The following is a 25,371-nucleotide window of genomic DNA, read 5'->3' as shown; positions in this document are numbered from 1 at the left end:
GCTAGTTTCACATGCAGATGAGAGTACTTAATTTGTATGTGGAATTGCCAAATCATCCTCAGCATGAGTCGTTGGCTCAAACAGGGAAGTACACGGGTGAGAAAGGGAAGGAACGACTTCCTTGGGCATTCCTGCTTCTTAGAACATCACTGCCTTCTTTCTGCATCTGAAGCCAAGTTCTGATTCGATTGGAAAGCATGGCCTCTTGGGGTTTTCAGTGTCCCAGACATAAGACGCTTACCTTGCACTCACACTGAGTCCTGCTGGCTTCCCATGCGTTGTCCCCCAGAATCCTGTGTCCACGGGGCAGCTGGAATGTTCTGGGCATGTGGAGTAGCAAGGAACAGCCACATGCACACTGCTAGGCTCTCCTGGGCTCACATCTCCTCTGCTCACAGGCATTCCCCATTGTCCTTCAGGCTTCACTTGCAAAACACAAATTGAAAGATATAATTATTAAGAATACCAGGACACGGGTCCCTGGGTGGTTCAGTCCATTAAGGGTCCAGCTCTTAGTTTTGGCTCAGGTCATGATTTCAGGGTCCTGAGATGGAGCCCCACGTCAGGCTCTACGCCGAGTCTGCATGTCCCTCTCCCCCTGCAACCCACCCCCACACCTGCTCGCAAGTGCTCTCTCAAATAATCTTACAGAAAAAATAAAAAAAAGAACGCCAGGGCAGAGGCAGCAGAGCATTTAACCAAACAAACGGGCCCTGCTTTCCTCTGACCTTAGCTTTCTAGAACACATGTACTTCCTGACCCCAAGAGTCAACAAGCCTCTTCCTCAGTTGTGTTTGCTTTTTGTGCTAAGAGCGAAACCTTGAGTTCTGTCACTAAGGCTCTAAGAGCTAAGGGAAGCCTGGGCTGAGGGGGAACCGAGCAGGTGGACGACTGAACCTCTCCGTGCAGCGCAGTAACCTCTTCACAGAGAGTGAGGCCTCAGGGACTGGGGTACAAGACCAGCGTATGTGTTCCCTCATGGGCCCCAGTGTCCGTACCGAGGAGAGTCTGGCCAAGCACAGAGGACTGGCACTGAATGCTCGTTCTGTGAGTGGAAAACTCAGGTCTATTCGCCCAACTTCAGATTCAAAGACTGAGGGGTGGAAAGGAAGGCATCCCCCAGCTGCTCATGCCCTAGTCCTCGGGGCTGCAGGCCCCCCCAGTCAGCTCTCCGGGGATTATGAAGCACCCGCAGGGCACGGTCTCGGGCCCAGAGCAGAGCTGGATGCCTTGCCAGTCGGTCCCTCCACCCCAGGAGCGACCGCGGTTCTGTGGACTGAGCGGCCGGGTCTCAGAGCACCAGACCCACGGCTCTGTGGGCTCAGAGGGGCGCCGCCGAGATCCCTCCCGGTGGCCCGAAGGCCCGTTCCAGGCACTCCGCCGTCCCCTGGCCGCAGCCTCCCAACCTCCTGGGGATTTCCAGTGGTGAGAAGCCTTTCCCGCCCCCACATTCTCCATCTTGCTGGGGTGCTTCCCGGGAATGTTACTAGCACCCCAGCCCCAGCCAGTGGGTCCCTGACGGCGGTGGGAGGGCGAATGGCCATCTGTCCCGTGACCTGAAAGAAAAGGGAGTGAAGAGGTCGGCCCGGTTTCTGTTGCGAAGAAGCCAGGAAGGGCGCTGGCTTCGTGACTCGGTTTCTCATCTGCAAACGAGGAACCGGCGGGTTACTCTTCCGGAGCCGCGAAGGGAGCGGGGCCCGTGGGGGACGAACCCGCGACGGCCGAGCGCTTCCCCAGCCCGGGGCTGCCAGCGGTGCCCCCGCCCTAGTGGGAGCCCGGCCGGGGCGCAGTCCGCAGGCTCGGGGCAGCTCGGGCTCCCCCGCGGCAGGAGGGGCCGCAGCGACCCCCCCCCAGGCAGGGACTGCGTTGCGCTAGTGACTCTCCGAAAGGCAGGTGCGCCGCCCCGAGCAGACAGAATGGACGACAATAACCTGCGTCTTCGCCAGCCTCACTATTTCCACTGGAGGGAAAGAGCCACTGTACGTAGAACGGAAAATAACATTTGACCCGCAAATCCTTCATTTTACCAACTCTGCCTCACGGAAATTGCTTGCTCAACACCCTTCTCCTTTAAAATCCTGGGGGAGGAGCGCCCGGGGGCTGCGCGGGCTGGGCCTCCGGCTCAGTCAGGACTTCAGGGTGGTGGGATCGAGTCCCACCTGGAGCCTGGGGCCTGCTTAAGGTTCTCTCTCTCCCTCTGCCCCTCCCCCACCCTTGGGCCCGCATGCTTAAATAAATAAATAATCGATCTTGTGGGGGCCCTGAGACCTTCCCCCTCCATCCCCAGAGAACCTTTGTCCGCCCAGCAGAAACAGGCCCTCTCCAGACTTGCTTATAAGAGGTTGGTGGTCAGGGAGCCGTGGGAGGTGGGTTCCCCCCGTGTAGGTCGGAGTGGCTGAGAAGGCACCATCTTTTAGAATGGGGGGGGGGCTCCCTCACCTCTGTGCACACAGAAATACCACATACCTTGCAATGAAAGCCATGCTCCAACGCTCCTGTCCTTTTGTTCTAGGATGTGTGCCTGGGGTTTAGACTAGTCTGTGTTCTGCATGGGTCGGAACTGTCTGACTCCAGGGGCAGGTCTGCGCAGTCCAATAGCTGCAGTAGCAGAATCAGTATTTTGAGAGCTCCAGTTTGGAACCCCCTGCAGTGAAATTGCCTCTTTGGCCTGGGTCAGAAAGAGAAGAATAACCCACGCTCGGGAGCACACGTCTACCTTTCTCACTCAGGCCCCGGGAGCAGGTGTGGCCCCTGTGGGCTGCTGGGCTGGGCCAGATGCATGGTATTGTCCGGCTAATAAAGTATTTAAGCGCGGCGTGCCCGACCCTGGTCCTTGGGGCCCAGCAGCACACAGAGCAATCTTACTGTGCAGCTGTAGAGGAATGGGGCAGGGCGTGGTGGGGGCAGCGGGTGGGGGGGGGGGCGCACGTGTTGAATGCAGGTGCTGCCAGCATTGCTGGCCACTCCAGTGAGTTCTGCTCATTATCCCTAAATGAGAAGCAAGAGAAGGAGGCCCCTCCGGAGCCCACCCACAACACATTTGCTACTTTTGGTAGGTTCTGGGCTTTAGAGGAAAGCGCTAGCAACAGTGAGCTGGAGTCAGGAATGAGTCAAGGGTAGCAACCACTGCAGAGGGCAAACTGATCTGGCACCTCTGTGTGATAGTACCCGGCTCACATTCCAGCTCCTCCAGGAAGACCTCCTAGACTTCTCTAGACAAGGAGATTGCTCCTTCTTAGAGGATCACACAGCATGGATAGCCTGGACCATAAATGTACCCATGCTTAGGATCATAGTCTGTCTGGTCTCAAATTCCAACCCTACCATTAACTAGGTGCGTGACTTTGGGCAAGTTGTTTTATTTCTCTCTACCTCATTCCTTTACTTATGCTATGAAAATAGTGAAAAATGCCTATACACAGAGTTGTGGGGAAGGACAGGATTTAATATACAGAAGGTGCTCAGAGCAGGGTCGGCAGAGAATGAGCTGTTGACTGATGAGAGGCTGTTATTATATCATTTTTTTGTGATAAAGTATACATAGCCTAAAATTTACCATTTTAACCATTTTTAAAGGTACAGCTCAGTGACGTTAAGCACATTCACACTGTTGTGTGACCATTCCCGGCATCCATCTCCAGAACATTTTCGTCATCCCAAACTGAACCTCTGTCCCACTGAAAAATAACCCTCCCTTCCTCACACTCCTAGCCCCTAGTAACCTCTATTCTTCTGTCTCCAAGCACAGCTTTTGATTATGTCTTATTTTCTTTACTCAACAAATATGTATTGAACACGTACTTGGCACCTGGAACTGAAGGAGAATCTGGGGACCCAGTGGTCACCCAGTGGTCACCCAGTGGTCACCCAGGTTGACACAGTTCATGCCTTCCTGGGGCTTTTATGCTAATAGGTTGTGACTGGGAATAAGTAAATAATACACAAGACAGCCATGCTATTGCTGAGAAAATTATCCAGAACTTAGAAATAGGCAAAAGAGAGCACAGTACGTCCTTTCAAAGCCATATACGTGGGCTTTGTTAAACAGCACCACACAATAATTATTTAATGCTCCAGAGGACTCCCCTGTGTTTGACTTACCTATTTGCTATTTGATTAGGACTCAGACACTGAAGGTACACGCTAACTTGTAGATTTCTAGCCCGTAGGAAAGATTATGCCAAAGGTTATGGCTGTACTATGCAGGTTCATCTTACCCCATTATCCCAAGCTTCTCCAAGCCTGAAGTCAGGTGTTTCTTCCACCAGACCTTTGTCTCAGCCTTGGCTGAGAGACTTTGGGGATGGGGATAGAGGTGCCCTTAGGGCAGGCATGGAGAGGGAGGGGACATCGCTGGTTGGTCAGGAACCAAGTGGGGAGTCCAGTGCCTCCCAGCAAGTTCCCCCAGGACCCAGCAAGTTGGCTGTGGTCATCAGTGCGCTGGACTCAGGGGACTTGGCTCTGCTCAAGGGTCTCTCTGGTAACATGCAAGTGATTCCCTCCATCTCTAAAACCTCCAGGATTCCCTAAACAACATCAACACCGCCCTTCAAATATCCCTTGTTGCATGGGAGAGCCTCTTCAAGGCATCTCTACTGAACAGCGCCGTCTAGTGGAACTTTGTGTTCCTGCCATAACCCCTCTGGAGAAAGGGATCACTGGGGCCACCAGGAATGGGGGGCTTTTATGCAGAGACTGGGCCCACTCTAGTCCTTAGAACTTCGCTGTGTGCCAGGCACTGTCAGGCTGAAAGGCACGAGCAGCAATGGGAGATCAGGGACCAAGCTTGTCTCGTTCACCACGGTGCTTCCAGGCACCGTATCGCCAGGTATGTACTAGATATTCCGTAAGTGCTTATTTAATGAAGGAAGGAAGAAACAAAGATAAATCAGATGCAGCGTCTGGACTTTACTGAAGCCAGTATGGGGACTGTTCTGTGTTACTTCAGGGCGCTCCCACGAGCAGGCGTTAATTTATGTCCTTTTAATTAAACTTGACCCAACACACAGCTGTGTATAATGTAAAACAAGGGTTCTGGGTTCAATTCCTGGCTCTGTCACTCACCAACTCTGTGACCTCGGGCAAGTTACTTCGTCTCTCTGTGCCTTAGTTCCCTTATCTGTAAAAGCGGTTACCTCGTAGTGTTGTCATGAGGGTCAAAATCGTTGAAATTTGTAAAGCGCTTAAGGAGTGCTTTGAACATTGTACTATGTTGTATCCGTTAAAGAAATAAGGGAAAACTTGCTCAAAATCAGAGTGACGTCGACAGTGAACTGGCTACCTAATGAGGTGGTGAGCTGCCCGTAACCAAAGGTATGCATTAGCTCTCTAAGACAGTAATTATTACTATCTACTGAACACTTAATGTTGTCGAGCACTATGCTAAGCATTTTACATTTATTATTCTATTTTGTCTTTACCTTGTGAGGCAGGTGTGATTATCACCATTTGACCCAGGAAACAGAGGCTTTGTGACAAGCTGAGGCCTCTCACTGTAGAGTGACAGAGCTGTCCGTTCTGAGTCATGCTCAGAATTCCAGGAACACCTGGGTGCCTGAGGTCATGCAGGGCATGGGAACTGTGGGGAAAAGGCAGGTGAGCCGTCTGTGGGCTGGAGGGAAGAGACTCCAGGGCTGGCCAGAGGCCAGGGCTTGATGATAAGGAACCCTTTGTGCTGGGGCTCCAAGGCAGAGTCAGGGCGGGAGGGGCGGGAAGGTGGAGGTGGCTCTGGCAGCAATCAATCCATCAACCAAGCAAGCAAGCAAGCAAGTAGCCAACCAAGCCAGGGACATGCTGTATTTGGCAATGAGGGGAAGGGAGGTGTTGGTAGGTGGCTCTGAAGGCCCCAGGTGCAAGGCGGCAGCCTGTCACAGGAGCTCTCTGAAGCAGGGTGGTGTCTCTAGAGAGAAAGAGCTGGAAAATCCTGGAGGAGGGAACAGCAGGTTTATGGGACGGAAGATGCAGAAACGTCCTTGAAACAGAGGGGAAAACTTTCCACCACAGTAGCAGATGGAGAAGGTGGATGTAGGAACAGAGGAGAAAAGAGGAAAGCCCGGGCAGGCAGGGGCAGGGGGGAGCGGGTGGTGTCCTGGCTTGGTCTTTATAATAAAAAAGGAGCTGAGGGCATCATATTAAAGGCATGAGGAAGTGAGTTTCGGGGCTTGAGAAAGGAAAGCAAGAGAGGCAAAGAAGTGTTCTGAAGTTGCAGGCAGCCCTGCTGGGGAAGGAGGGGGGGAAGCCAGGCTGGGCCAGGGATGCCCAGAATACAGTTGCTAGGGTGCAGGCCGGGAGACTGCTGGGCCACACATGCTGCTACTCAGCCCCCCGCTTTCCCCATGAGAACCCCCAAGTCCTGGGGCTATGGGAGTTGTCCTATCCACCTAAGAGTTCTTCTTCCTCCCCATCCAGCCTTCCAGAAACTCTCAGGGGCCAGGAGAGCCACCTCCCGAGAGTACACGGAGCCCTCCCACTCATCCCGAGGGGTTCCTTTGGCTTCATCACTTGGAGCCCTTTCTCGCCATCTCGTACATCCCATTCCTTCTCCACACTGATTCTCCAGAAAGCATCAGCGACTAAAGACGGACATGGCTGCGAGGTCCTGACTGCTTCCTTAACCCATGGCATGCCTCAGGGTTCTCCTAGGGCTCTCAGCGGGCACTGGATGAGCACCGTGACTTCATTTCTCTGGTGGGAAAGGTGACTCTCTCAGGTTCCACACCATTAGGCTGTCTGAGCGATGGTCTTGATACTTGGTATCAAGGGAGGGAGTGTCTGGCTGTGATCTGCACCCCCCGGCTCCCCTCCCCCACGGGGCCACTGCCATCATGACCTTCACTGTGCGGTTCCAGGTGGGGACCTGGCAGGGATGGCCAACGCTTGAAACACATGTCTCCTCTTGCCCTAATCTGGTGCCGATGGCAGCCCTCAACTATCCATCACGCCCTGTTTCTCAATAGGGCACTTCCGGCAGCATCAGGACACAATTGCACTTGGAACTCCAGGTGAACCCTTTCTGTCACCACAAACACAGGATGGGTTGCTCCAGCACCATCCCTCCCCCACTGTCTGGGAAGCAGGATGGGCACAGGTGAAACTGTGAGGCAGTGAGGTGTGTCCTTGGCCTCGAAGCCGCCATCCTCCAGATCTCCAGAGTTGGGCTCTCCTCCAGCGTGGCTCCTGCCTCCACCCTCCTCAGGGTCCTGAGAGCCAAGGAGCCCCCGGGGTCCCCGGCTGGCGATAATGGGGGAGCAATGGCTCTAATCACGGCTGCCTCCACCTCTTGGGGCCTCTCCCCGCGGCAGGGAGATGGGCTCTACTCACCTGGGGGTCCTCAGCCGTGGCAACAAGGATCAGAATGGAGGGAGGTCCAGTGTTCATAAGATTTTACAATCACAATAATCTTGCCCAACCTCAGGTGGCCTTACCTTCAGTCCCTAGCACTGACCCTCCCAGAAGTTCTAACAGGGGACTTTGGTAAGCTCCCTTTTTCATCAGAAAGGAACAATTCTAATGGTGGGATTAAACTGCTGGACACGTGTGGGGGCAGCCGGGCTTGGGCCCTCTTCACATTCTCCTCAGGCCACCGCAGAACTTACATTTAAATGGTGCCTAATAGTCCGTGAAGGGCCTGTCATTTTCTCTGAAGATAGCTCCATTGCCGTTTTAGTGGCATCCGTGTCGCTGTTCTGCTGAGATTGTTTTGTGACCTGGTGGACACTGCTTTCTTCCCGTGTTCATCGAGTGCTCATGACGGGGGTGTGGCTAACTGGCCAGGGGAATGGGGGGAGGGGGGTCAACGCCATCCTGGCTGAAAATGTCCAGACTGGGAGCATAGCCCATCTCTGCCCCCAGGCCAGGGAGAATGCAGCCAAGCCCGAGGGTTATTTTTAATCCCAAAGATGCAGCGTTTGAGAATAAACAGCCCCGGCTCTGGGAGGACCTGCCAAATGTGCGTGGGCCTGGAAGCCTCCGAGGGCGAGGGCAAGGGCAGCTGCTTCCCATGGCAGCCGGCCCCTCCAGAAACCTTAGCGGAGCTGCACCGCATATTTTACACAAGCTGACTTGCCATGCCCTCTGGGTGTCCCCTGGGTCCTATTGAGGACGTGTGCACCCATGCACCATGACCTTTAAAGCCAGTCTAGGCCTAACCTGAGCCTGCGGTCCCCTGGGGCTGCCCATCTCATGTTGTCCGATGCTCCCAGTTGCTGCACCTGCTGCCCTGCTGCCCTCCTGCCCTCCTGCCCTCCTGCCCCAGCCCCAGCCCGCTGAGGGCGGCTTTGGAGTACTATTTTCTCTCCCTTTCTTTTTTTCCTCTTCCCCTTCTTTCCTTCCTTCACTCCCTGTAACACAAAGAATTCATTGTAGAGAGATTAGGAAATAGAGATTAACAAAAAGAAAAGCCCCTAGCGCCCCCCTGACCCTTCCTCTGTGGGTGGGTGAGGATAAGCACTTGTTGATATTTGGTGGATATTTTTCCAGACTTTTCTCTATGCAGATTTACACACAAGGTTTTGTTTTGTTTTCTAAATACAGAATCGCACCCAAGGCCTGGCACTGAGGAAACCAGGAGGCCTCCTCATTCAGGAAGAAGGCTAATGTCATCTCCTAATGAGGACTACAGGCTCTGTGGCAGGGGTTTGTGAGACATTATAGGGGAATAGTTAACCCAGTGCCTGGTCCCACAGCAGCATTCAGTCCAAGCAACTTGCTCGCCATCCTCATCTTTCCCAGCAGGAATCATTTTGCCCACGTCGGGCTTTGTTTCAGGGGTCACCTGATTAAGAAAACAGAGTCTGGACTCCACAATGCTTGGGTCTAAGTTCTTGCTCTGATCGGGATGTGTGGAGTTGGGCAAGTGGCTGAACTTCTTTGTGTCCAGTTTCTCATTGGTAAAACAGGGATGAAGATAGGATCCATGTTACAGGCCTGGTGTGGGAATTCGGGGAGCGAGCACATAGTAAGTGCTCAATAAACATGAACTCTTCTTCTGGTATTATTATTACTTCAGCGCTTATGGAACACCTATGTTTCAGGCACTGGTTGAGTTTTCTGTATGATTTGGGGTAAATTAACTTATCATTTTCTTACTTCTTTCAGATAGATGCTCAAGACAGTTGGGGAAGGAGATGGGGAGTAATTTCCAGTGCTTGGATATCAGGAGACAGAACACATTTGCGTTATGGAACGCTGGGGCTCATTAGCATTCCGGAGAGCTGTCAAAGCCACGCTGCTTTAACTGGGACTCTCACGCACTATTGTGGTTGCCGACGGCAGGTCATGGGTACATGGGACTCGCCATGCTATTCCTACGACTTTGTGTGCGTTTGAAAAATTCTGTAATAAAAAGTTTATATGTGTGTATCTCTATCTCCATATCACTGTTTTACTTTCATACTTTCTCTACCCTGTTTTAATATACCTTTTTCAATGTTCATGAATCTTTTTTGTTACTCGAGACAATAAAACCACTACAAATGCACCCCCTGGAGACCCAGTGGTGTTGACTGTTGCCACTGCTGGTCTATGGTAGGGTCTTCGCTCTGGGCTGGTCACCCCCCATCGCACCGATGACGTGCAGAATTCCCAGCTGACAGGTGTTGGGACACAGAACAGACACACTCTGGCACCTGGTGCCCGTCGCTTTCCCTCCTAGTATTGGCTTCCAGCCCTTATTGTGGGTCACACTTGTCCTATCCACGCCAACGCCCAGCCCTTGGCATGCCCCAGTAACACTCCCAAGAGCAGAAGAGGTGAAAATTAGAACATGCATCCAGATCCATGCCAGAACTTTCCACCTCGAGGTTAGAGGTCCCTGACATCTGTGCGTTCCCTCTTCCAGGACAGTCAGCAGGCTGCTCACCTCCTCCTTCTCTCTGGTTTTATCAACAACACAGCTGTCCCTTCCTTGTTCCTGCATAGAACCGAAGTCACCTTGTTTTTTGTGATCATCCAGATACGTGGGTTGGTTATGTTGCCGCTGCCATGATTATTAGAAATAATTACAGCTCCCAGTTATTAAGTGATTATTGGCTGCCAATTGCGGTACGTGCATACGTGTTGCCTCATTTAATCCACACAACAGCCGACGAGGTAACTACTATTATCCCATTTTTCAGACGAAGAAAACTGGAGCGTAGAGAAGTTGACTGACTCATCCAGGGTCACAGAGCTCCTAAATGGCGATTCAAGTTCCACGCTGTCTGATTCCAAAGTTCATGTTCTTAAACCTACACTAATTAGAATCTCCCCCCCGCCCATACCCAGAAGGAAGAGAGGGGTGTAAAAGCATGGCTTACTTTCACGAGTTCTAATGTTGTGTTGTTGTGCTGGTGTGTGTGTGTGTGTGTGTGTGTGTGTGTGTGTGTATCATAAACAGAGACTACCGTCATGTGGAAACCCTGGTGATCTGGGCTGTCACCCTCCGTAAAGGGCCCAACACGCATGTGTGCGAGAGGGAGTGTGTATCCACACGCAGAGAGAGGACAACCCAGAGGCAGAGGGCTGTTGGGTGACAGAGTGACTCCAGCCTTTAGCATACACGGGTTCACCTCAGCTCTGACACCCATCAGCCGGTGACCTTGAGCAACCCACCTACCCCTCAGAGCCTCAGTTCTTGTCTTTAAGATGGGGACCACAAGGCACCAGTCACAGTGAGCCAGCACATGGAGATGGCAACAGAAAGTGCCCAGCCCAGTGCCTAACCAAAGCAGTTCCTGGAAAATAAATGTGTTCTTCCTGTATTCCCGACGGCAGGACAGGGAAGCAGGGGACAGTGTGACCGTGGGGGGAAGAATCCTGGCTCCTCTTCTGGAAGCTGTGTGTATTTTGAGAGCTGTTTGGCCTGCCTGTGGCTCCTGGGCTTGCCCAGCCCCTTGCCAAGGGTGTGCTCCTCTCACTCCTCACCCTCCTTCCTGCTCCTTCTTCCTCCTCCCTCTCAGCCACGCAGACGTTCCAGGCTAGGGTGCCTGGGTGGCTCAGTCGGTGAAGCGTCTGCCTTCAGCTCAGGTCATGATCCTGGCGTCCTGGGATCAAGCCCCACATCGGGCTCCCTGCTCAGTGGGAAGCCTGCTTCTCTCTCTCCCAGGTCCCCCTGCTTGTGCTCTCTCTCTCTGTGTCATATAAATAAATAAAATCTTAAAAAAAAAAAAAAGAAGAAGAAGTTCCAGTCTACTCCTCCCTGCCTTCCTTGCCCACAGCCTCTCGCTGGGCTGTAGGTGGTCTGCACCTCCTGGAGGTGGCTTCCCGAAGGAGAAATCAGGCCACCGGTCCTGTGAACCACCTTGCTTAGAAAACTAAGACTTGATTCAATGCATTCCTGGCCCCCATGGACACACGCATGCAGAGACACACACACACTGTCATAGAGACACACAGAGACAGACACACATCCAGCCTGACACTCTCCAGACACAGAGGTGCACAGACACACAGACACAGGTACACCGATGCTCGCACTGGCTGCCCCCCAACCCTTGGGCCCAGCCTCCTGCCCAGTGGCCCCCACTCCCGTGTCCTGCCTCTTCGGTCTGATGAGGGTAGGTGAGAAAGGGTTGTGAGATTCCGGAGGTATTCCCCAGGGCCTCCTCCTACACGCTGCCATGAACGTTGAGCTCTGGGCAAGCCTCCAGGGCCGGCGGCCCCGCTGAGTCATGTAGAGGAGGGTTCTTGGGGCCCCAAGTCTCAATTCTAGCACAGTCCACATCCCGGCCTTTCAAAGACTCACAGGCCGTCCCCGGAGTCAGCAAAGGTTCCCACAGAAACTCCACTGGGTGTGGATTTAATTCCAGGGTGTTTTTAAAGCCTCATCTGGAGGTAATTTGGAGTTTAAATTACCAGAATAGAGGGCATTTTTACCAGAAGAAGGGCTTGGAATAGTTATATCCTGTCAAGTATTGATCAACCATTTCCAAAGGATTAAAAAAAGTAAGACCTGTTTTCCCAACTATGTTAGAAAAATTCCCCTCAGGATTTGGTCATTATTAGCGTAACTGATATAAATTGTTCCACAACACTTGGGAATGTGTTCTGTGACACATTTCGTGAATTTTCTAAATTAAATTAAGTCATACTAAGACCCACCTGCAAGGACCTCAGAAAATTCAATCCCAGCCACTTTTCAGGCCTTCACTCTGCTGCCATGCAGAACTCTGAGGCCTTCAGGATTCCAGACCCCTGGGGATTTCAAGAACCTTGGCAGAACCTTGATCAGGTCCATTCTGGTCGGTGCTAAGTTGCTCATTGTCCAAGCCCTGGTGGGCCAGTTAAATCCTGCTGCTACTCACAGCATCCTCCCCAATTCAAAGGCCCTAGGGGGTGTCCAGTCCCTAGCCATCTCCCTCCCCCAACTTAGCCACTCCCCAAAGGCCCTGCCACCTCCAGGGTGCTGGTGGAGGCCCAGCAGGCAGGCGTCCCGCCAGCCCTCAATGACCTCTGAGCCCCAGTTCCCTCCCCAGGCCTCTCCATCTCTAAGAATTAGCATGAAGTCTCCAGACCCTTAGAAAAACCCAAGCAAGGCCTCTAACTTACCCCTGGGGCACGAGAAGCCCAGCCGTCCGAAACGCAAGGGCCTCTGGAGAGGAAGAGGGAAAAATACCTCACATTCTTTTCCAGTGAGCTTGCAGAAGAAAGACAGACATGGTTCATTTCTCAATCACAGTAGTCCCTGCCTTAGTCAATAATTACCTGCTTTACTTAGAAATCCATACTCTTTGGGGAGTAGGTAGAGCTGTGGGCCAAAAACAAACAAAAAACAAAAATAAAAGTCCTTCTTTGAGTAAAGGTTACGAAATCTCTTGACTTCCGTAATTCTCAGTCTCTCTAGAGTACTGCCGTGTGGACAGAGACGGGTTCGAACTCACACAGAGACCATTTAGTACTTGGTTGCATTGTTGTTCCTCTTTGTGGAAAAGTTGCACGATGAGATTGAGAGACACGACACTGAAACTCAGGTAAATGAGGGCTAGCCTCAGCGCACACCCAGGACCACGTAAGGTGGCAGAGATCAAGATTAAGAGAAATGGCTGTGGAGTCAAATAGACCAAAGTTTGCCTTCTGGCTCCACTGTTTAGCCGCATGACTTCAGGCCAGGGATGTCACCTCTCTGAGCCTCAACGTGTTCCTTTCTAGAACAGAGAAGATCAAGTGCCTCATGGGGTTGTGTGAAAGTTGAATGACAGACAGCCAAGGCGGTGGCGCTATGGTGAGGCACACCCCCGCTCCAGACACATGCCAGCACGTATGATAGACAGGAAATGAAAATGACACAGATGCCTTCAAAAAACAGCATTAACATGTCTGCGGGCGAGCCTGCCATGGATTCTACATACCTCCTCCCGGGGTCCCCAGCGGGATGGCAGTTAGCTTTCTCTTCATCCTGTTTCCTTCTTCCCAGCCGCCTCCTCTGCTCCTATTCCTTGAATCATTTCCTAAAATAAACAAGCGGCAGACAAGCCCTTATCTGAGACTCTGATTCTGGGGGGAAGTCTGGGTTAAGACAACTGGAAGGAGACAGAAAAAAAAAAAAAAAGAAGCAAAAAAAAGGGGGGGGGTTGATAAACAGAAAACAAAATATGGCAGAAATTTGTTAAAATATATTAGTTACTGTAATAAATGTGAGCAGATTACCTAGATTACCTATCAAAAGACTATTTGATTAGGTTAAACAAATGAACACATTTATGAGGTACACCTAAAGCAAAACCACAAAAAAGATTGAAAATAGATGCCAGTGGGTGCCTGGGTGGCTCAGTCGGTTGAGCGTCTGTCTTCGGCGGCTCAGGTCATGATCCCAGGGTCCTGGGATCGAGTCCCGCACTGGGCTCCCTGCTTCATGGAGAGCCTGCTTCTTCCTCTCCCTCTCCCTCTGCTGCTCTCCTGGCTTGTGCGCGCTCTCTCTCTCTCTCTCTCACTGTCAAATACATAAAACCTTAAAAAAAAAAAAAAGGAAGGGAGGGAAGGAAGGAAGGAAGGAAGGAAGGAAGGAAGGAAATAGATGTCAGAAACAGACATACCCATCCAGTGCAAACCAAAAATATTGTTACAGGTTGAATTGTGACCCCCAAATAATATGTTTAAGTCCTAACTGCTGGTACCTCAGAATGTGACCTTATTTGGAGATAGTCATTGCAGATGTAATTAGTTAAGATGAGGTCAGACTGGAGTAGGGTGGGCCCTTCGACCAATGTGACCGGTGCCCGTATAACAAGGGGAGAGACACAGACACAGAGGAAGACAGCCACGTGGCAATGGAGGCAAGAGGCTGGTGTTATAGCACCACAACCACGGAATGCTGGAGGCTACCAGGAGCTGAAGAGGCAAGGAAGGGTCCTCTCCTACAGGATTTGGAGGGAGCACTGCCCTCTTAACACCTTGATTCTGACATTTAGTCTTCAGAGCTGTGAGAGAATAAATTTTCATTGGTTTAAGCCACCCAATTTGTGGTAATTTGTTACACAGCTCTAGGAAACGAATATACATGTCTCACAATATTTATATGAGACCAAATAAAATTTAAGACCAAAACATTATTAGGAATAAGCGAAGATAATAATTATAAAAGCAACATCCCATTGAGAATATATAATAATTATGAATTTGCATTCATTTAACAGAGTAAATTTATAATTTGCTTTATAGGAGTTGATTAATTCATATTTATAGTAAAATACTTTTAATATACTTTTATCAGGAGTTGATGGATCAAGCAGCCAAAAAAGAGGAAAGAAATGTAAGATATGAAGAGCTAATTTAGCAAACCTGACCCAGTACAAATGTGTGCAAGCCTGCATTTGAATGGAGGTACATATCCTTTTCAAGCAAGTTGACAATTTTAGCAAAGGAAGTCTCTACAAATTTGAAATAATTTATAGTATATATTGAGGGGACAGAGGGGAAGGGGTAGAGGAAGAGGGAGAGAATCTTAAGCAAGCTCCATGCCTAGTACAGAGCCCAACGCAGGGCTCAATCTCATGACCTGAGCTGAAATCAAGAGTCGGACGCTTAACCAACTGAGTCACCCAGGTGCCCCACAAATTATATTTTCTCTCCATAATGCTATTAAATTAGAAATGAACATACCCCTAAATATGTTGTAGACTAAATAGAAAGTCTTAACAAAAATTATAAAATATTTAGACTTGAGCAACCATGGAAGGTCTACATAAAACTCGTGAGATGCAGATGGAGCAGTATATAGAGGTAAATGTATAGCCTTAAACTACCTTACTGGAAAAACAAGAATGAAAATAAATGAATTAACATTTCAATACAAGATGCTAGAAAAAGAAAACAAGCAAGATACTGCATTTAAGGTTCTTTGCATATTGCTTGCCATACTGTGAGTACTCAATAGAAGAAGGTACTTAATAAACAGACATTGTACTTGTTATTATTCTACCCATAATCTTCTGATTAAGAGAGTTTTCCCAGGATTATGTAAAAATTTCATAAATAACTTGTGTTTTTGTGATTTATGATAAGAAATATCTATTTGGTCTTCATCCCTGTTTCTACACAGAGTTCCTAAAACCCTTGGGATTTCTTGCACTGAGAGCCAGAAAGGTGTCTCCTGTTATGTTAAAGAGGTGACTTTTGGAAAGTCTCTAGGTATCCTAAGGATGGGGGATGGTTGCCTGGGTAGCCAAGCGTGTGATTGGAGGCTTTGAACTTTTAATCCCACCCCTGACATCAGGAGGGAGGAGAGGCTGGAGATTGGGTTCAATCACCAACGATTTAATCAATCATGCCTATGCAATGAAGCCTCCATAAAATCCTGAAAGGAGTTCAGAGAGTTTCAGGGTTGGTGAACCTGTGGATATTTAGGGATGGTGGCGTGCTCAGAGAGCATGGAAGCTGCTCTCCCTTCCCCATACCTTGCCCTCTCCTTCTTTCATCTGGCTGTTTCTGAATTTTATTCTTTTATAATAAACTGGTAATCTAGTAAGTGAAATGTCCCTCTGAGTTCTATGAGCTGCTCTAATAAATTAAATGAACCCAAAGAAGGGGTCATGGGAACCTCTGATCTATAGGCAGTCAGTCAGAGACACAGGTAATAATCTGGATTTGCGATTGGTGTCTGAAGTCGAGGGGAGGCCAGTCCTATGGAACTGAACCTCTATGGGGCATCTGATGCAAACTCCCAGTAGACAGAGTCAGAGTTGAGGTGAACTGTGGGACACCCAGCTGGTGTCAGAGAATTGGTTGGTGGGGGGATAAGTACCCATATCGCAGTTGGTGTCAGAACCTCACAACGATGACGCCAAGCAGAGATACCCCTGTGCCCGGACGGAACTTCAGAAATCACATCGTATACAGTCTGGCATAGGCTAATAATATTCCAGAAAGATACATTGTCCAGCTCACGTTGGTCTCCTCTGCCTCTGTTAAACATAAGCACGTTCCTGAGCCACTGGGTGGGCTAGAGACTGGGCTCAGCTCAGCAGTGGCAGACTATGGCTCAGTCAAGCAGCGAGGTCCCCTGACGGAAGCTGCCGTCTGAAAGACCCTACTGGCATCTAGGGAGTTCTAGCATCAATCTTCTTGGAAGGCAACAAGGACTTAAGTAATTAGACAGTAACACTTTTTCCAAAGGTCCTGTGGATGTACCACTTCCCTAAAATTATCTTTCAGAAAAGAGGGAGTGGCCCGAGATAAGCTCTTAGTTACAGGGTGTTCTCTCAATGATTGTATTTTTGAATAACAAAATACTATTTGGAGAATATACAAAGTCCCCAAAGGAATTCTGTAAATGTTATTTTTAGATTGGTAAGGAGATCACTTGACAGAATTCGTTAAAGAGGAAGCAAAGAAATGAATAGAAACGTACGAATTTCTCCTGGGACAAGGCCTTCACAGATTTGAGTACCAGAAACTTTTTATTTTATTTTTATATTTTAAAGATGTACTGATTTATTTGAGGGGGGAAGGGAGGAAGGGAGAGAGAGAATCCCAAGCAGACTCCCCGCTGAGCACAGAGCCCAACACGGGGCTTGATCCCATGACCCTGAGATCATGACCTGAGCCAAAATCAAGAGTCAGACGCTTTACCAACTGAGCCACCCAGATACCCCACAGTGCAAACTTTTAAGGATCGTTGATCACAATGGTACTGTGGTTGGTTATGTCATAGAAGTCATATATATGCTCATACAGGAAACTTAGAAAGTTTGTCTTATGATGGGTTGTGCAAGGGGGTACTTGTGGCTCAGAATAAATTTCCAGTGACAATAACAAACATGAATTCAAAAAAGTGCTTGATCTCCAAAAACGTAGTAATTAGAGGTGACGGACTCTGGGGGACTGTGGGGAGAACTCAGAGTAGCTCTCCTGATGAAGACAGTGATGCTGAAGATAAGCCTGAGGGCTTTGAACCAAACTGTTTCATGAGATGCAAGAGAGGAAACAAGCAATCTTTCTCTGTTATTTTATAGGACATGTGGTTTTAAAATTTGGTGTACATAATAAGTTAACTATCATGACTAATATTTGACTTTTCCATCTTTATTCCTAAAAGTCTGTATATTCAAGTTGGCCCCAAATTTTCTTGTTGAATATTTCATTTAGAAAAAGAAAAAAAAATCAAGCCCAGTATTCAGAGTTGAGTCCTCTTTTACTCAGGCATGGGTATTAATCTGTAAAAGGTAAGAGGGTAAGGAGGGTCCTTGACCTTACTGGCCAAGCAAGCCCGCACAGCTGGGCAGAACGTAGCAAACTACACTTAGACTTGCTTTCCTTGTGCCTCTTTGGAGCCTGAGCCCATGGGGGCCATGAGGCCCCTCAGGACGTACTGCCTTCTCTGACCAGTGAGCAGTCAATATCCTGGCTCTTTCCAAGAAGGGTTTCTAAGCTCTTAGGACTGAATGTGTCTCCTCCCCCACCCCCATTCATACATTGAAGCCCTCAGCCCCAGTGTGATGGTATTTGGAGGTGGGGTCTTTGGGAGGTAATTAGATTTCGGTGAGGTCGGGAGGGTGAGATTAGTGCCCTTGATGAGATTACTGCCCTTAGAAGAAGAGGAAGAAACCAGCGTGCTCCTCTCGTTCTGCGTGTGAGGATACAGTGAGAAGGTGGCTCTCGCCCTCACAGGGCAGCACACCGCCAGCACCTGGATCTTGGATTTCTCAGCCTTCAGAATGGAGAAATCAGTGTCTGTTGGTTAAGGCATTTTGTCACAGCAGCCCAACCGAAGTCCTTGAGGATGCTAGGCAGCTCCCCCGGACTTCTTGGGGGAGGTTGGTCTGTCATCAGATATCCCCTCTTAATCATTTATCTCCCTGTGCCTTTTGGGGGTAGGCAGGGAATGCTCTGCTGAGCCCTTTAGATGAGCAAGGAAACAATACAGCCCCCAAATAGGGCAGGAAACAGGATTTTGCTCGCTGATGAGGGAGGGGATGTGTGGTTCTCAGGACCCTCACTGCCCCCTTCTCCCGTACCCCCTCTCTCACCAAACCTGCTTCTCTGTGGCCTAACCGAACGTGACCCAGCACGGACCATACCTGACACTTATTTTGTATGTTTCTTCTTTGTGTATTTCATTTTCAAGAACTTCTGTTTCCCCTTAGGAACCTAGCACAGGCAGCACTGAGCACAAGCCAAGGGCTGGGCACATCCTCTGATGGCTTGAGTGGCAGTGGAGAGACCATCAGACAAATAGGAGTCCCAGATGCTGGTTCGAGCTCTGCCACTATTCAGACCAGTCCTTCCGCCCTCTCTGGCCTCTTTGCCCATATGACCTGGCTGATGTGTGCTATGACCACCCTTTGACTCTGGCCAGCTAGGTGCGAGAGCTCTCCCAGGCCACAGGAGTGGCAGGCAAGGCCAGGAAGAGCCAGCCCATTACTCCAACTGAGTATGCCCTCAGGTATCCGCCCAGGAAGCAGCAAAGGTCCCCCAGAACGCAAGAGCATGGGAGCTAGAAATGACCCGTGGGACATGAACTAACTTCTATAGGCACTCCGGTCTATTTATCTCTGATGCTCCCGAGTCTGGAGAGAGGCAGAAATCTTGCACAATTCAGTCTTCCAGCCTCTCTAACCTTTCTGGACCTCTCTCAATGTTTAGCCAAGGATTTCTCACAGTCTTGTCGAGAATCTCCAGCAATTTCCCTGGGAAATCCCTTCCTGGCTAGCTCACCAAGGAAGTTAGGACGCTGGTCTGGGTTCAGCCTTCACCACTGTGTTGGGCAACTTTTTATTCATTTGTTCATTTATCTGACAAACATTTTGTGTGTAGGTGGGTGGGGGGTGGGAGGTGGGGGGAGTGTCATGTCCCAGGCACTGTGCTGAGTGGAGTGTTACTCATTCACAGTGATCACCAAGACTGGACACAGTTTCTGTCCACAGGGGCTTATGGTCTTGCCAGAGAGGAAGACATGAAGCAAATAATTATATCAAACTATAATTCAAATTTGTGATAAGTGCCGTAAAGAAAAAGTGCACAGGGTGCTAACAGGGAGAACTAACTTAATGTGAGGGCGAGGCTCAATCAGGGAGGGCTTCCCAGAGGAAGTGGCATTTAAGATCTGAGACATTCGGTTAAGGGGACGAGGTGGGGGCTGGGGAGAGGCTGCTCCAAGCAGGGATAACTTGTAGTCTATCTATAATACGCTATGGTGGGTAGGGATCAGATTCTTAGCCCCAGCTCTGGCTCCCACTGGCTGTGAAACTTTGTAGGAGTCACCCACCCTCTCTGGGCCTCAGGGTTTTGTTTTTGTTTGTTTTGCTTTTCCTCCATCTGTAAAATGGAGATCTGCTACTTCATGCAAATGGCGTGATGTTCAGGTGAAAGCAATGGCTAAGATAATCACCCTGAAAACTGTAATTCCACACAAATAAATATAAGGTATCCTTATTATTGGCCCTTCCCCTTGGAATTCACTGCATCTGTGGAAGTGGGATTGTCTGCAGGAGAACTTCAATTGACATTTAGAAAAATGAGAGTGAACTGGGTTCTCCTTATTTGGATTCTCCACTTCAGACGCAATATACCCAGATTACGTACCTGCACATGAAGGGGGTTGCAGAGGGACTGGAAACCTGGTCCCAGGTGACCTTGAGAGGTTGAAGCCAACAGACGTGCGATGGGGGAAACGGGCTTATCCAACAAACCTCACCGACAGTCCTTCTCCCTTCTTTTCCAGATGTGGCTCAAAGTGCTTTGCCAAGAATTCTAACGAGAAACAGACTCTCCCACTCCGTCCTTCACCTGCAGATTCTGTAGCTGAGATATTGCTGCCACTTCGGCTGAAAGTCCAAGCGTGCTTTGTTTTTAATTCTCCCCTGTAGGAATCAAGGCTTTTTGAGAGTTAGAGAAAGCATTTCAGATTTTTCCTTCCTTTATTCTTCAGCCAAAAAAGCAGAGGGTCATAATACGAAAGGGAGAAAACCCAGGACATTTGGTGGAGGGCTGGGGCTAATCGCCCACCGGAAGCCAAATCCTTCAGTTGAAAGAAAACAGAGGGATCCCAGTTTGCAGGGAGAGCTGTTTACTCTGTCGTGTGAACGTCCCTGTTTGCCGTCCTCACGCACCCACAGACACCAGTGTGGGTCAATGAATCTATTGTGAAATGAAAAAGGCAAGACTTGGGCCAGAAACATGTGAAGGTGGGTTTTGTCCTTTTCACCTGAAGCAGAGGTTATAAAAGAGGTTTGCCGACTCTTACCATCTGGAATTGGGAATTTTCATAACTGCTTAGGGTTTTAAAGCAAACATGGTCTTTGCTCCCGTCTCCGTGGCCAGAAATCCAGTCCTGCCTCTTCTCCATGGCCTGCCCTTGTCTCCCTGGGGCCTGTCTCTATCTGTCCTGTTTGTTTGCTCGGCTTCCCACAGCCTTGCCCTGCTCCAGCCTGCAGAGCGAGCTGGGGGCTCTCCCAGGCCCTGCCTCCAAGCAGCCCGCACAGACCCTTGGCTCCCCCTTTCTGGGTTTGTGTATAACTGTAGAACGATCATTCTTTTTTTATTTCCCATGTGATCCTGGCTCTTCAAAATATAAAATCCTTATTTTCAAAAGCTTCCATTCTCGTGGGCAATCAGGAGAGTGGTTTGGTGAAAAAAAGGTTTGCCAAGACAAATCTTCACCTGGAAGGAATTTCTCTCAAAGCCGTTCTAATAGCGTGCCAACCACCAAATGAATGCTCCAAGGCTAAAAACTACCTGGAAAGGTGTTCCTTTCTTCTTTTCTTTTAAAGATTTTATTTGAGAGAGACAGAGAGAGAGAGCGCGGTTGAGAGAACGAAAGGGTGGGGGAGGGGAAGAGGGAGAAGCCAACTCCTGCAGGGCAGGGAGCCTGATGTGGGACTCGATCCCAAGACCCTGGGATCATGACCTGAGCCAAGGGCAGACACTCAACTGACTGAGCCACCCAGGCGCCCTGGAAAACTGTTTCTATGATAAAGTTACATGGAGAAAAAAAAGGGACAAGCAAAACTGAATTTTTCATGTGTTTGAAAGTAGGGGCCCACACATCACATCGAAATGAAAAATGCTTGCTTAAGAAAAGAAAGGCTAGGGGAAAATATTCCAGAACGTGCTGTTGATGAGGGAACGGAAGGCAAGCTGAGGACAAAGCAGAAGCTGATACCCTGCAACCCCCCCCCCCCCCAATGGGATGTATGTGACATTCCTCAGGCACCCCTGGCTGCCCTAAAGGACAAAGAAACAGTCCTTACTACCTGCAGCCCATTGACAAGTCCTTGAAACAGGCAGGGTGACATTCCCCTAGGAACTCAGCTGCCTCCATGTTAATACTTTGCTGGGGGCAAAAGGCAGTCCTAGCCTGACCCCCTCCCTTCCACCAAGATTCTGTAAGTCTACTTTAACATATGAAAATTCCTTTGGAAACTTCCTTTATCTCTAACCCCCCAAGATGCGTGTTGGCAATCATCCCCCAAGCATATGGCCCACTGATATACATCTGAAGGGTCTCATGACTCAGGTTTTATTAGACAGTGATAAATGACCTTTTCCCAACAACAGCTAGCCCCCTCAAGGTCCTGGAAACCTTGCTTCCAAAATTCCTTAGAGACTTACGCTATCCCTAACCCCCTCCCAACTTGAGGGTATATAATGGGCCATTCCTCACAACCCCGGTGCAGCAGCTCTTTCTGCCCACGGGTCCTGTCCCCGTGCTTTAATAAACCACCAAAGACGCCTCAAGAATTCTTTCTTGGTCGTCGGCTCCGGACTCCACCCCACTGAACCTCACGTATATTCCCCAACCTCATCACTATGGCTTTAAAGGTGAGGAGGAGCTTTCAGGTGAGGCCACTTGCCTCCATGTGAGAGCCCTGAGCAACCTACTGAGTATGCATGAACCTCGGGGTTCTCATCTGAAGACAGGAATAAGGCTCGTCCCCTCCAAGGGTTCCCGTGAGGATTAGAGGGGATGATGTTTCTGAAAGTTCTAGTGCGGTATTAGTCTTGCACGATTTTCCTCAGCCTTATGCTGGTGACTGTTGTGCATTTTCTAAATTTTCCATGATGTGCATTTTACCCTTAGCATGGGAAAAAATAAGTTTAAAATAATAACAACAAAAATATGATCCATGTTATAAGGACATTTCAAACAAGGCCCTGTTACCCAGATTAGATGCCATATCGGGGGTGGAAAAACTTCTAAAGGCATCCTAAAGCTTTAGTAATAGCTGGCCCCCAAATCATTTTATCCTGCCATTAACTCAGCCCCAGCCTCCATCCGCCTCGTCAGAGAGAAGCTTCCATTTCTTAACTGTGGCTACTCCAGGCAGTACGTTTTAGGGGTGCTCCCACAGCGGGGCAAGGAACTTGGCTTTTTGTTTTGAAAGATGACCCAGCAGGCCAAGTCTCTCTAAGAGGGTCCCCCCCACCATGTCCTCTGAAATGGCAACATTCCTCTCATCTAACTGTTTCATTAGCATCCTTTTGTAACCCGTTAAGTCCTTAACAGCAGCTTTGAGGAGTCCCACCTGTTTTCCATCAAGCCTTGAAGTGTGAGCCAGCACAAACATGTGTGATAAGTTGATGCTAAAATGCCATGACACACTCCCTGGATTTACTAGCATTTAAGAAATGAAGGAGAAAGCTTTGCCTTTTATAGCCCTGAGCCTCCCAGGCCCAAAGCAGACACAGCAGTTACCTCCTGCTAAGCATTCATTACCCACTGCTTCCAGATCCAGAGACCAAGCACCTCAGGTCACTGTGCTGTAAGGACAGGAGGACCTCTCTCTTTAGGGGTGACAGGCCCAGTGTTCTCAGCCCCAGAGACTCGGCTTGAGTTGGGCTGGGGGGGACCCAGGTAGCCATAATGTTTACAGCTCCCCAAAGGCCTGTCATGTGTAGACAAGACAGATCAGATCTGTTCAAAATGATTTGGACCATAAGCAGTGTGGCGTAGTGCAAAGAACACAGACTTTGGAGACAGGGAGTAATAGATTTGAATTCGCCATTTGAATAGGAGAAATTGTTATCTGAGGCAAGTTTCTTAAGTTCTGTGAGCGTCCGTTTCTTCACTTTTAAAGAGGGGTTAGTAATATCTGTCTCGTATGGCTGATGTCAGGATCAAGTAAAATAATACATGCAAACTGGGGAGTACTGGGTCTTGGAGCGGGTGACCAAGAGGTGTTAGATATTATTAATGAACTAAACGTCAACAGCTATTTCCTTAGAATCAGGTTTCCTTAGGAGAATGTAGCAATTCCACCATCATCTTGTGGAGCTAACAAAGCCTTTCCTGCCTCTCCTGGAGAGGCCAGTTTAACATTGTATTAGAATGTAGCTGCTGTAATAGAGCAAGAAGAAGAAATAAAATGTAGCTTTTGCAAAAGAAAATATACAACAGTCTCGATTTGCAGATGTCATAAATGTCTACCCAAAAAATCCCAAGCAATCTTAGAGAATGCAATTAGAATTAGTAAGTTTAGCAAGGTTGGAGGACACAAGGTCAATAGACAAAAAGCAGCTGTGTTTCTATAGGCTACCAGTGAACAACTGAAAATCTAAATTTAAAAAAACAGTACCACGTATAGCACCAAAGCAACAAAGATCATGAAATGCTTAGTATAAATTTTGCAAAATATATGCAAGACCTGTATGCTGAAAACTACGAACCACTAATAAAAGAAATCAAAGAAAACCTAGATGAGGGAAGTAATGTGCAGATGGGAGGACTAAATATTGTAAAGATATCAGTTCTCCCCAAACTGACAGGTAGACTTAATGTAATCCTGATTAAAATCCCAGCAGACTTTTTGTAGAAATCAACAAGCTGATTCTAAAATTTATATGGAAAGCCAAGGACCTAGAATAGTCAAAACAACTGAAAAAGAAAAAAAATAAAGTTGGAGGATTCATAATATCCTATTTCTGTACTTACTATGGAACTAGAGTAATCAAGATCAAGTGGTATTAGCAAATGGAAACAAGAAGGGAGTTTAGAAATAGACCCACATGTCCATGGTCAATTGATTTTTGATAAAGTTACAAAAACAATTCATGGAGAAAGAATGGTTTTCTCAACACATTGTGTTGAAACAATTGGACATTCATTTGGAAAAAAGAAAAGAAACTTGACCCTTGATCGATATTCCATACTTTATACAAAAATTAACTCAAAATGCATCATAGACTTAACTGTAAAACCTAAAACTATAAAATCTGTAGCAGAAAATATACAGAAAGGCTTTGTAATATTGAGTTAGACAAACATTTCTTAGCTATGGCACCAAAAGCACAATCCATAAAAGAAAATGGGTAAATCAGACTTTATCAAAATAAAAAACTTCTGCTCTGCAAAACAAAAAACAAAACAAAACCCAACCAACAAAACAAAAAACAAAAAACAAAACACTGCTAAGAAAATAAAGAGACAAGCCACAGTCTAGGAGAATGTTATTGCAAAACGCTTATCTGACAAAGGACTTGTTATATTCAGAATATATAAAGGACTCTCAAAACTCAGTAAGAAAACAAACAACCCATTTAAAAATACACAAAAGGTTTGAATAGGCAGCTTACCAAAGAACAGATATAGATGGCAAACAAGCATATGTAAATATGCTCAGCATTATTAGTTATTAGGAAAATTCAACTTAAAACCGCACACCTGTTAGAACGACTACATTTTTTTGGAAAATTGATGATATCAGGTCCTGATAAGGCTGAGGAGCAACTGTGATTCCCAGACATGACTGGTGGGGATGCGAAGTGGCGCAACCGCTTTGGAAAACAATTGGGTAGCTTCTTATAAAGTTAAACAACCACTTATCCTAGAACCCAGCAAGCCTGCTTCCAGGCGTTTATCCAAGAGAAATGGAAACTTACTTTCACATGAAAACCGTACTGAGTAAAATCTCAAGTTCTTTTGCTTTTGGCTGCGACTGTCTTTTTCTGCTGATCATACCT

At 48.4% G+C, this 25,371-nt stretch overlaps 1 long non-coding RNA gene across 1 annotated transcript; it reads right to left on the bottom strand.

The window, feature by feature from the left end:
- Positions 1–76: 76 nt before the first annotated feature.
- Positions 77–20,962, bottom strand: LOC113269704 (uncharacterized). The gene is made up of 3 exons (XR_003321547.4): positions 19,996–20,962; positions 12,526–13,424; positions 77–420 (listed from the first exon to the last, which is right to left on the bottom strand). It is a non-coding gene; the product is annotated as an uncharacterized LOC113269704 (long non-coding RNA).
- Positions 20,963–25,371: the final 4,409 nt, after the last annotated feature.

The sequence above is a fragment of the Ursus arctos genome, unplaced genomic scaffold (genome assembly GCF_023065955.2).
Source record: "Ursus arctos isolate Adak ecotype North America unplaced genomic scaffold, UrsArc2.0 scaffold_36, whole genome shotgun sequence".
NCBI lineage: Eukaryota > Metazoa > Chordata > Mammalia > Carnivora > Ursidae > Ursus > Ursus arctos.
The sequence above is the reverse complement of the archived record's forward strand: the minus strand, read 5'-3'. Positions and strand labels throughout refer to the sequence as shown.